Source organism: Vicugna pacos, chromosome 11 (genome assembly GCF_048564905.1).
Source record: "Vicugna pacos chromosome 11, VicPac4, whole genome shotgun sequence".
NCBI classification, from domain to species: Eukaryota; Metazoa; Chordata; class Mammalia; order Artiodactyla; family Camelidae; genus Vicugna; species Vicugna pacos.
The window spans coordinates 22,765,213-22,776,953 of record NC_132997.1 but is presented as its reverse complement, the minus strand read 5'-3'; the positions used below and the strand labels follow the sequence as shown (position 1 = coordinate 22,776,953).

General features: G+C 54.6%; 1 pseudogene; it reads left to right on the top strand.

Annotated features, from left to right (window-relative positions):
* Positions 1–1,303: 1,303 nt before the first annotated feature.
* LOC140699208 (zinc finger protein 532 pseudogene) overlaps positions 1,304–11,741 on the top strand; it is a 33,306-nt pseudogene continuing 22,868 nt past the window's right edge.

The window sequence follows — 11,741 nt, the reverse complement described above, 5'->3', positions numbered from 1 at the left end:
ATGTTTTCTTTTCCTTGACATTTCATCTGCAGGTTTGGTGGCAAACTACAGGCTTGTAGTAGTGTTCCTGTTAAGATTCCTGATGGGCTCAGGGTATCGCTTTGCACCTCCTTTCCCAAGTGGGAAATGGGAATACCATCTTCTAGTAAGATGTAGGTTCTGAGCCCAGTGCCTACCTATGGTAAATATTGAATAACTATAGCTATAGTTGGTATAGATGAAGATCTTTTTAGAAAAAATGATCACTTGTTTTGGCTAAACAATGTTCAAATGAAGGATTTATTGACCCACTTTTAATTTCTGTGAATATATCTTTGTGTAATGAGGAGCAAACCAAGAGGATTGAGTCCTGGGTTTACCGGCAACTCACCAGGTGCCTTCAGCAAGTTAGAGTTGCTGCCCCAGGACTCTGGTTTGGGGGAGACAGCTTTTGCAGTCTCAGAGGTTGTCAGGTCTTAAAGGGACTGGGCTGGCCAGGATCAGTAAGTAACTAAGGATTTGATGAGCCTGATAAAGCCCCAGTAATAGCCAATATCCTTAGAAACTGGTAATCCCAACTTCAGGTGGCAGACAGGATTCACAGAGTCTTGCATAGAGGTAGGGGGCATAGTGCCCCAGTCATCTCTGGGCCGGCCTCCCAGCTCAAGGAGAAATGGGACCTGGGCAGAGTGCCCCTCCTGGTTAGTGAAGGGCTCACCAGGGCACTCCAGTCCAGCAGGGAAAACTGGCTTGGCTTGGGAATGCAGGAGGATGAGCATTAGGAGCTGAGCATCTTGGGATGGGGAAGGACCCCACATTGTGGGAGGTGGAGAGGACGAAGATACTCTGGCCGAGAACTTCCAGGGGAAAGCCAGCCTGAGTCATAGCCCTCAGGCTTCAAACTAGAGGGACCTCATCATCCAAACTACAAACTGACAGAAGCCTCCTCAAAACTGTGTGCTTGTCAGTTGACGTCTTAGTATTTGGAAGGGGGTCTTGAGATTGGTCTCACTGCAATCATGCTACCTCTGCCTAGCATAATATCAAGAAAAACTTCTAACTGGGTTAGAATTATCACATGCTTACTTTACTGCCATACTGCAGGGGTCCAAACAAGTGTGTTTGCAGAATTCCTGACCCTGTGGCTCTTGATCTCAAGTTTGAACCCCTAGAGGGTGAATATACTACCATGCTTCTGAGGTGGAGACAGTCCCCATAGGAACCAAACTGTTAGATAATAAAATCCATCCTTTATTTATTTTTCTTCTGTCTACAGCTCTTCAGCCAGTGCACAGTAGAATATCCACAGAATGAGAAGGGAGACATGGAGAGTTTGCAGAGCCTGAGTGGGGCATGTTTTACAATTCAAGGCCAAGATGGATTTCTTGAGGAAGTGCCTTTGTGTGAGCATTGCACTCAGCTGGACAGCTCGGCCTTCTGCATACCTGGTCAGTTTTCTGTTTCTGCCCAGTGGCCCTTCATCCTGAAGGTCACCTTGCCAGTCCATGTGGCTCCCTACTGTTTCTTCAAACCAGCTTCTCCTCTCCCCTAGGCTGCCCCTGCCCAACTGAGTCAGTCCCATTAGCTACTGCAAGGGCTGCCTCACTGGGGACACACACACACACACACACAGTCTGTCACTCACATTAAATTCTTTCTCTTCTTGCTTTGGCTGGCTAACCAGCATTCAGTGCCTGAAAGCCTCCCTTCCTTCTCCCTTGGTAACCCTCACTCAGCCTTTAGAGCTGTTACCTCTTCCAGGCAGCCATCCTCTGGCTCTTCCTCCCAGGCTAGACCACAGCCCAGGATGTGCCTGTGCATACATGGCACTCGGGGTCCTCACCACATGTTTTAATAATCTGTTTAACTGTCTGTCTCTCCTCTGAGTGAGGAGTTCCAGGAAAGCATCTCTGAATCTCTCATACCCAGCACCTGATCCTGATCAGGTAGAGGCTTTGGGGCCAGGCCAACAACAGGGCTAAGGGGTGCTCCTGGGCTCCCAGGAGTGGACTCCTGTAGGAGGCTCTGCCAGGTGCTCCCAGATCAAACTTCCATGGAATCTTGGTCTGGGAAGTCTCAGCTGTTTCCCCAAAATTTTGGGTGTGCCATGTGGAGCCCAGTCTGTCTGAAACTTGGTGGGAAGTGGGGCAGTGGGGAATGGTGGCTACCCTTCAGGTTTGCCACTTCCTCCCAGGCTGGGGCCCAAATAGCTTAACTCTACATCTGGTGGTGGTAGCTGGCCAGAAACATTCACCTAGCAGTGTAGAGAGCCCCGCTCTCCACTAGCTAAGAGAAAGGAATGCCCAACCCCAGCTCACATGTCAAAGGCTCCCTGCAGAGTCAGATTTTGAGCAGGCCAGCCCCTTGCAAAGCTCCTCACCTCCAGGCACTGAGGTGAGGGATGTGCCAGCTTCTGGCCATGAATTGGGCTTCAGAGTCCGAGCATCCTGCCTGACTTGCTGCTGAGCCCTGAATTGTGGGGCGGTGGATGGGCATCCACCAAGGTCCCTGGGGCCATCTAGGGTCCAGCCCATGGCCACAGCTCTGCTCCAGACATTTGGCCATGGCGTGTCCCCTTGCATCCCGGTGCCTGGCTGAGCATCCCTCCCCATCTTTCTCCTGGCTATCCTTGTCCTGGCTCCATGAGGGTCTTTCTGCCCAGAGCGAGGGTCATGGAGCGAGGCAGTTAGTGGCTGAGGTCAGCAGGCACCAGGGGTTCCAGGAACCTCAGAGGGCAGTGTGAGTCCTACCCTTATTCATCTTCACGTCATTGGTGAACCAGGGGCACAAGGCCCCGGGCTACCAAGTCTCTGTGTTATGGAAATGATAGGCCAGCCAAGAAACAAACACCAGTCGGAGAGTTGGAGTACTCAGATTTATTAAACCGGCGGGCTTGGAAGGGCTTCTGCTCCGAAGCTCTGAGCACCTCCAGAATGTATGCATAAGGTTTTATAGGGTTAATTATAAGCTTGGGGTATTCCGCCAGTAGGCATGGAACAGCTTTAGCAACATCCTTATCACTAAAGCAGAGGCAGATAGGCAGCAAACTGACATTCCAAGGCCAGATATGTCTCTCTGAAAATTTAGCTGGCTATCAAAAAATACATGAGCAGGGAATCAGCACACCGAAACTTATCAACTTAGATTTATGAGTGAACCCAGCAGAACTCAGATCAGTAATCAGACACTTGTTAAACTTAGATTTACGAGTTCGGCCCAGCACGGCTTTTCCTTCACATCTTCACACTGCAGCCCTGGCGGTTCCCCCCACCATCCTGGCCTCTGAAAGTCCCTCTGGCTGGGAGCAAGGAGCATCCTGTGCCCTCTCTGAGCTGCACACGAAGAGCAGCACAGGGCAAGGCTGAGACTGTGTGGTCACCTGGACAAGAGGAGGGTGGAGGGGGGCAGGGAGGGGGTCTTCTTCTGCAGTTCACTCCTCACGGAGGCCCAGACACACTGTGAGCCACAAGCCACTGTGTGGTCCTGGCTGTCACTGCCACTGCCTCCGCTGCTTCTGAAGCCTCACGAGCCACGGGACGCACTACCAATGCCACCGCTGTGCCAGCCTGGGCTTGAGCTGTCGCATCACCGCAGTCACCACCAGATTCGGAGCAGCAGCCTGACCGTGATGGGCTGGGCTGGGCTGGGCTGGGCTGGGCTGGGCTGGGACAGGCAGGCCTGGGAAGATGCAGCGTGCTCAGCTCACCAGGACTGCACCCGGACTGGTGCCTCCTAGCTTCACGCTGCCCTCAGCCTTGCTCTGCCCACAGATGAACCGCACACCGGGGGACATGGAAGCATTGACTCTGTGACTTCGCTGGATATGCCAATGGGTTTTGGTGTAGGCCAACTCCAGCATCCACATCGGTAGGTGCAGTGGGCTGCGGGACCGAGGCTGAGCAGGGGGTCCCCAGCCATGCAGTGTCCAGACTTGGCTGTTCCCTGAGCTGAGGGCTTGGTGGGTGCTGCTACCAAGAAATGCCAGGCTGTGCCACCCTGTGGGGGAGATGTGCATGGGCAGCCCCTTGCTCCCGAGGGCTCCTGCTGCTTCCTGAGTTTCCAGTACCCCCATGGGGCCTTGTGGCCTCTGTGGACACTTAGGGACTTGGCTTTGGGGAACCCCGGGCTAGAGGCACATCTATACCCTGGCTGGGCCTCAGGTGGGGTAGCATGAGCCTTTATTCTCAGCTCAGAGCAGTGGGAGTTGGGTCAGATAGGGCCCTGGTCTCACCAATTTGGCAGGGCAGGATCAAAAAGGCCCAACATGAACTGTGGGTGAATGTGGGTGGGTGGGTGTTGTCAGCGTGTGTGGCTGTGTATGGGCCTGGCGCCATGTTGATGTCACTGTAAGAGAGCATTGGGGTGTGTGGGGCCATTGTAGCTTGTGTTGGTGTGTACATGACTGTCTCTCAGCTTGTTAGAGTAGACACAGTGTTTGCCTGTTTCCCTGGTGTGTGTCTGTATCTCCCAGTGTGGATGTGGGTGTGGATGTGTATGTGATTGTGGCGATGGAAACCCAATCCTGGACAGCTCCAGTGTTTCTCAAGGCCCAAGTTTGGGTGCTGGCAGATGGTCTTGGGGGGGTGAGAGCCAGGGGAGAAGCCTGGGCAGTAGTGTATTGGGGGAGTGTGTGTGCAAGATGAGCAGGATGAGACCAATGGAGGTAAAACCAGGAGAGAAAAGATGAAACAGAGAGGAGGAGGGGGCCTGTCGATGGGGAGTGTGTGGGAGTTGATAGCAGCATGGGGAAATCCCAGAAAGTTGGGCAGGTTTGGGGGACTGACAGGGGTTGCTTTTTGGGAGTTGGGAAAGACCAGGGAGCCTAGAGAAACTGTGAGTTGGGAGGGGTGAGAACTGAGGAATGATGGGCCAGGCCAGGCAGGGGATTGAGGGGTGGTGAGGGACTAAGCCTGGGCTTGGTGCGCTGCAATCCTCAGGCAGAGACCCGGGCCAAGCCTGCTTCCCAGTGGTGGGTGGTGATGTCTGTGGGGCTTGGGTCTGGAGGTCAGCGTTGCAGCTCTGGGTATAGCATGGAAAGGGACCTCCCTCCTCCTGCCCAGCCCCCAGCTCAGGGGAATCACTGGGGCCAACCCTGGGACTGTGATGACCCTCAGATCCTGGAGAGGAGGGAGGACTCCAGATCTGTCTGGGCTGCAGAGCCAGGCTCTGGCGAGTCTGACTGATCTCAGGTGTAAGTGCACAGAGTTAGCCAAGGCAAGAATGCAAAGGTCCAGCTCAAGGCCACCCTGGAGGAGCTGTTCACGGTTTAAGAATGGCTCCTTCTGGGCTCAGCCTTCCTGTGTCAGGAGGCAAGGAGTCTAGGAACTTTCTCCAATCCCCCCTTCCAGAGACCCCCAATGTACTTGGAAGAAGAAAAAGTGGGGAAGGATGGAGAACAGGAGGCAGAGCCCAGGTAGCCAGGCTGGGACTGAGCTGCCTGTCATCAGTCACCAAAAGCCCCTGCATAAAGAAGCCCCTGGCACAGGAAAGCCCCTGCAGACCTACTTGCTCTGCTCTAGGCTAGCAGGGCAGATGGAAGTCATCAATCCAATTTTGGGATTGGTGCTGGGGCCATTGGCCTGCAGGGAAATTTTCTGGCTTCTGGGATGACACTCCTGTGACCATGTCAGGGCCTTTATGTGCTGCCTAAGGTCATGCCAGCTTGGCTCAGTACATTATGTGTGTCATGGCTCATAATTGAACTAGCTTGGTTGTGAGAGACTTGTATGACCTGGTGGCAGCATGTGCCATGAACATGTGTAACTCATGTCAAGTGTGTTGGCATATGGGGGAGGGTGTATTTCTGTGCTGGTGGACCAAGGAGAGACTTAAACTCTCCTATCTGGCTGAAACTCCAGCCCAGGACTCCCACCACCTGGCAACCTGCAGTCCTGCCAGCACCATGACCTGAGGGCCAAGGGAGGGGGTGGGGTGAGGAAGGAGACCCCCTCTCTAGGCCTGGTCTTGACCCCTCCTCTCCTCCATGTGCCATCTTCCAGGAGAAAGTGGCCAAGGATGACAGGGCATTTCCAGCTGGCCGCACCAGACCTGAGCCTCAGTGATGACATCCTGCAGAGCTAGAAGATCACCTGCTCCTTCAAGGTCATCGAGGTCAACAACGCTTTTCAGGCCCTGCAGGAAGGTGAGTGGCTGGCCCCTGTGCCCAGAGCTAACAGGGGTGGGGCCTGCCAGGTGGCACAGCACTGGAGACCAGCGGGGTTGTTACCAGCTGGGCTGCGCAGGGCCCTCTGTGTGCCTGGGCAGTCACCATGCTATGCAAGTTGGGGGCTCTTTCCCTGGCCCACCAAAGACATGGCACAGGTTGTGCTCTGCCCTGCAGGGCAAGAGTGGAGAGCTTGTGAGCAGGTGGGCTGGGCTCCTTGTGAGCCATGTCACAGGCATGTGAGGCTCATTTCCAGCTCCGTGGGCCAGTGTGTGCACCCAGTCCTGGTGGCACAGTTGTGTGGCTCAGGGTCCTCATTGTTGTGAGTGTTTGTGGGTGGGCATGTCTGTGAGGCATGTGTCTGGGGTGGTGCCCCTCCCCTGACCTGGGTTGGGTGGCATCCTCTTCACTGCCTACAGAGGAGGCTCTGGCACCCAAGCCCATGGTCTCCCCTCTCAGGAGCACAAGCCTGGAGGCGCAGCATTTCATGGCCCCTCTGTGCCCTGGCCTGCTTTTCTCGGCTGCCCTTCTCCTCTGGTTTTGGAGAAGCCAAGCTCTATTGCCTTCCCTTCCTGGGCCAGAGGTGGGCGCTGTTGGACCACGGAAGGAATGGAGTTGGGCCAGGCCAGGCCACAGGGAAGCAGGTTGATATTGATGACCTGCCTCACAAGGAGGCTGCATGCAGCCACCTGTGTGGGCGAGGCTCTGTGAACACGTGGCCGCTGCTGCACGGAACTGCAGTCTTGCTGCAGCCTTACTGTTCTGAGTGCGCATCAGGGCCAGAACCCAGCCAGCCTGGCCAGCCCCTGACCAGCTGGCTGTAGAGCCCATAACTTGCTCTATTTGGTGGGAAGGGGTCAGGCAGAGCCAGTTTCAAATCCCAGCTGTGACTTATCTGCTGTGTGATCTTAAAAGGCCACTCGCCCTGTCCAAGCCTCAGTTTCAGTGTCTGTGAAGTGGGGCTACCTCAGCGTTGTGGTGGTGGATCTAGAGAGGTGATGTGTGCATAGCAGGCAGGAGGCTGTTGGCAAGCAGCCATCCTTGGGGAGCCCAGCAGTGGTGTGCTGAGCCCCGTGCTGTAGTTAAGGGTTTGGGCGGTGGCACACTGTCCCCTTAGCCTTGGTTCTCTCTGTGTCCCAGCTACCATTCGCTCTGTTCTCCTGTTCCCTGGACAAGAGTACATGACACCCCTTGGTCTCTGGGCCCTGCCTAGGTCTACCAACCCCCAGGTCAGGGCAGAGACATGGACCCCGCTGGCTAGACACTATCCTCCCCGGGCCCTTGGCTAGAGCTCTTGGCTCAGTCTGTCCCTGTGCCGGCCCTGACGTTGCCTGAGCCCCTGCAGGCTCAGCCTGGGCCTGGCCTGGGAGGCAGTCTCGGTGCTCTCTCCTCCCCATGCAGACCTCCTGCTTGGTGCAAAGGCAGAGGCATTAGCTCTTGCCTTAGCTCTGCTCCTGGACTGGGGCCCAAAGCTCTGAGACCTGAACTCGTCACTGGGCTGGGCTCCCGGTGCGTGTCACAGTGGTGCCCAACTTGGGAGGCCGGTGCCAAGTGCTGAGGGGCCCTGACTTGGCTCGGTCCCAGGGTCCTGGCTGCCTTCCCTGTCATGGCTGCAGACATCAGTTGCTGCTCCTCCTCAGTCCTCGGTGGTCCCAGGGCCCCTGCCCTGACTCACCTCTCCCTCCCTTCCAGGCTTTTACTGAAGGAGTTGGCCCCCAGGGCCTCAGGGCCCATATGTGTGAGATGAGATCCCTTCAGCTCCAAGGGCCCTTAGCCTGGGATACAGAGGCCTGAGGCTCTCTCCACCCCACAGCCCTTTAAATGTTTAAAGGCAGCCACTGTGCCCTCAGACTTTTTCAGGCTTCACATCCTGCAGCCTGAATATTTCTCACTTGGTTCTCTTTTGGATTTGTTCATTTTATCCTTGCCTCTCTTAACACACAACATTCCTAATGTCTCTTGATAGGGGACTTAATTTGCTGACCTCAGCTTTCCTGCCTCTAGGATGGGGACAGTGGTCCCTCCCTTAACAGGTTGTCTCCAGGACCAAATGTGGTAATGACAGTGGAGAACTTAGCTGGTGCCTGGCACTAAAGAGGCGCTCAGGAAATAGGAGCCACAGTCACTGTCCTCATGATGTCTGACCAGTGCAGGGGGAGAAGCATGGTCACTGCTGGTTCTGGATGCTCTGCTGATATTAATGAAGCCTTGGTGATTGTTGACCCTCAGCCTCTCCTCCCGCTATGGCTCTGGTTGAGTCTCTGGTCCTCAAGCACAGGGCTTTTGCCCAAGAAAGGGTGATGTGTCACAGAACCCCTCCTGGAGCCTGTGCAGGTGACTGATTCTAGTGTGTGACTTTACACCTGCTCCTTTAAAGTCCAGCCTGCTCAGAGCTTGTCCGACTCACGCATGCCTTCCAGAGGGTTTCCTCTCCTACCCAGACCTGAGCCAGCCCACAGGGTGTCTGTGTCACTCTTACCCACCTCCAAAATGCTCAGTAGGCTGGGCCTGGCCCAATCCTGCTGCTCGAGCTCCCTAGCTTACTCTGTGGCTCCACATGGGGTCACTGGCCAGTGTGCATGGGACACGGGATCTTATCTGGTGGAAATCACTGATGTACCACTAATGGCTGCATTTCTGCCCCAGACTCCATCCTGTGTTCTGTTTCTGTATACTCTTTATATATGGACTTTATAGAGTCACAGCACATGGGGTCTTCTAGGGCCTGGACCCCAGACTTTCTGTTCCTCCTTCCTTCAGTGTAGAAGTCTGTGGGGAGTCATCTGGATGGCCCTGGGAGCCAGCCCAGGAACCTCACCAAGGGGAGGAATGTGATGTGCTTGGCAGCTGTGGTCTAGTACAGGCTCCTGGTGATGGCCTGTTAAAAAGCAGAGGCATCTCTCAATACCCAGTGTCTATGGACCCCTGTGCCCAGGGCTGTGTGAGCATCATCTCGGACAGCCCTGGGGAGCATGGGGGATTATACAGAGAGCACAGTGAAGCAGAGATTGCTTCAGAAATGTGAAGGCACCTCGGAAGCTAAGCAGGGTCGGGCCTGGTTAGGGTTAGTACTTGGATGTGGGAAATGTGAAGGATTGATAGCAAGCCAGCATTCTCCTTGTTCCTTGCCCGCCTTCCCACTATGCACGTGACCCTCACCCTATCTCAGGCCTTTGTCCAGTTCTCACCACCTCCACTGCCATGTCCCCAGCCTCAGCCTGGATCCTTGTGTTCACTTAGTGTTCCCTGCCTCTGCTCTCCCTTCCAGGACTCTGTCCATGCAGCAGCCAGAATTACCTGAAAAATCAATCCAGTCACCTCCCTCTCCTGTTGAAACCCTTCAATGGCTTTTTGCTGTACTGAGAATAAAATCTAGACCCCTTATCAGGGCCTGAAAACCCCCAAGTACCCCCACAAGGGTTGAGCTCCTCTGCTTCACTGCCGCCACTCCTCTTGACATCTCGGCTTCAGCAATCTTGACTTTATTCCTGTATCACCAATAAGTGAAGCCTGCTCCCACTGTGGCACCTTTGCACACACTATCCACACCTACCTGGAAGGCTCTTCACATGACAGGCTCCTCCTCAGGCTCAGCTCTTCCTCAGATCTCACCTCCTCAGAGAGGCTCCTCTTGGCTCCAAGAAGGGCCCCTCTCATTCCCTGACAAAGCCTTCTTTTCCTTTGCTAGCTTCCCCACCTGCAATTATGTTATTAGTTTATTTGTGAGGAGCACCAGGTCTGTGAGGGTGGGGACTAGTCTGTCTCATTTACTGCTCAATTCCTAGAGCGGAGCCTGGTGCATCGGTCATGGGTGCTCAGTAAAAGCCCCTGGATGGATAACAGGGCAGATGGACACATGGGACCTCTGTTCTCTTAGACCCTCTCAAGCTCGGGGTCATGCTCAGAACCACTCAGGGTCCCACGGCATGTGGGGCTTGTTGCATGTATAGCTGCCATGTCCTGCCACCTCATGCCGGCTTTTCCCTCCTGGTCAGCTTCTGGATTTGAAGGCCTCTCCTGGCAAGAAATGATAGGAGCTGATGGCACAGCCTCTCCCGGGCAGGGGCCACTTCCACAGGGGATGCTGAGGCCCAGCACAAAGGCTACAGTCACAGCGAGGGGGTTTCCCATGCTCACCATCTGGAGCAGGGAATAGTTTTGGGGGACTCATTTCTGGAAGGTGTTTCCCCTCCTGAGCTCTTCTGTCAGGGGCTCAGGGCCACTGGTCTGTCCATCCCGTCTGAGCTGTGCCTGTGGGTCTGGGAGTGGGTGATGAAGGAAGGAAGGTTACCCAGGGGAAGTAGAATCTCACACTGGGCTCCAGGTACTGGCCTTGGGGTCTGTGTGGCCTGTTAGCTGTCTGGGTATTGGGTATAAGCCAGGATCTGGGTTTTTTCAGATCAGTTTTTTTTAATTAAACTATACTTGATTTACAATGTTGCATTGGTTTATTTTGTGCAGCATTGGGATTCAGTTATGCACGTAGATATTCTTTTTCATTATAGGTTACTACAAGTTAGTGAGTACAGCTCCCTGTGCTCTACAGCAGGACCTTGTTGTTTATCTGTTCTGTATGTAGTAGTTTGTATCTGCTCATCCCACACCCAATTTATCACTTCCCTCTGCTTTCCCCCGGTAATCATAAGTTTGTTTTCTGTGTTTGTGAGTCTCTTTCTCTTTTGTAAAGACATTCATTTGCATCTGGGTTTCCATTCTTATCTTCCACCTGGGAATGCTCTGGTGGGCTCAGGAGCCCGCCGATTCTGGCCTCAGTCTCCACATGTGTGAAAAGGGGATGACGACTTAGAAAGGGGAAGGGGGAGGGAGAGAGAGGGGCAACTGGAGGTGCTCAAGCTGCAGACCTGCTTACCCCTGTACCCCTGCAGCAGGTGGTGAATGGTGCCTATTTGCAAGGATGTAGCCGCCAACCATGCCACGTTGGCCTCTGAGGAAGCAGGAATTAGAACCCTCCTGGTGAGCCAGGGCTGAAGGGGCTTTGAAGTTCTGTGTTGTTGATGACGGAGTCCTCATCAGGAGCATCCTAGGGAGCATAGCTCAGGACTCCAGCTGTGTCAGGCTGCTTAGCTTTTGGAACTTGGTTAAGAGGAGGACAGAATGGGTCTCTGATGAGTATCAGCACCCACTGAGCAGTGCTGTTGAGTGCTTCAGGGGAGCTTCTAGATGGCGGGGTGCAGCCGGACAGGGACCGTGTGCCAGCTCTGCTCCAGCCTTGCCTCTGGGGCATTCTTTAGGAAGCCCTCCCTGGCTGCTCTGTTCCCTGAGGGGGCTCGGGCTTTCTCTTTGTGACCATGCCATCCTGCCCATCTCCTCACATGCCTTAGGGGTCACCTGTGGGGTCTGGGAGCACAGGTACAATTTTGTATGCATCTCAGGACTCCCAGCAATGCAGGGCCATAGCAAGTGTTTGTTGAGTGGCCGTGTGACTGTACCTATGGCAAGTACACGTGTGGGCCTGCAAACACACAGGAGTGTTGCCTGTGTGCCCTAGTGAGCTCCCAGGCATAACACCTGCAGATGGGCTGAGACCCTGGTGGTGGGAGGGTCCAAGGATCATCTGCTTAGAGACCCCCTTCCTGTC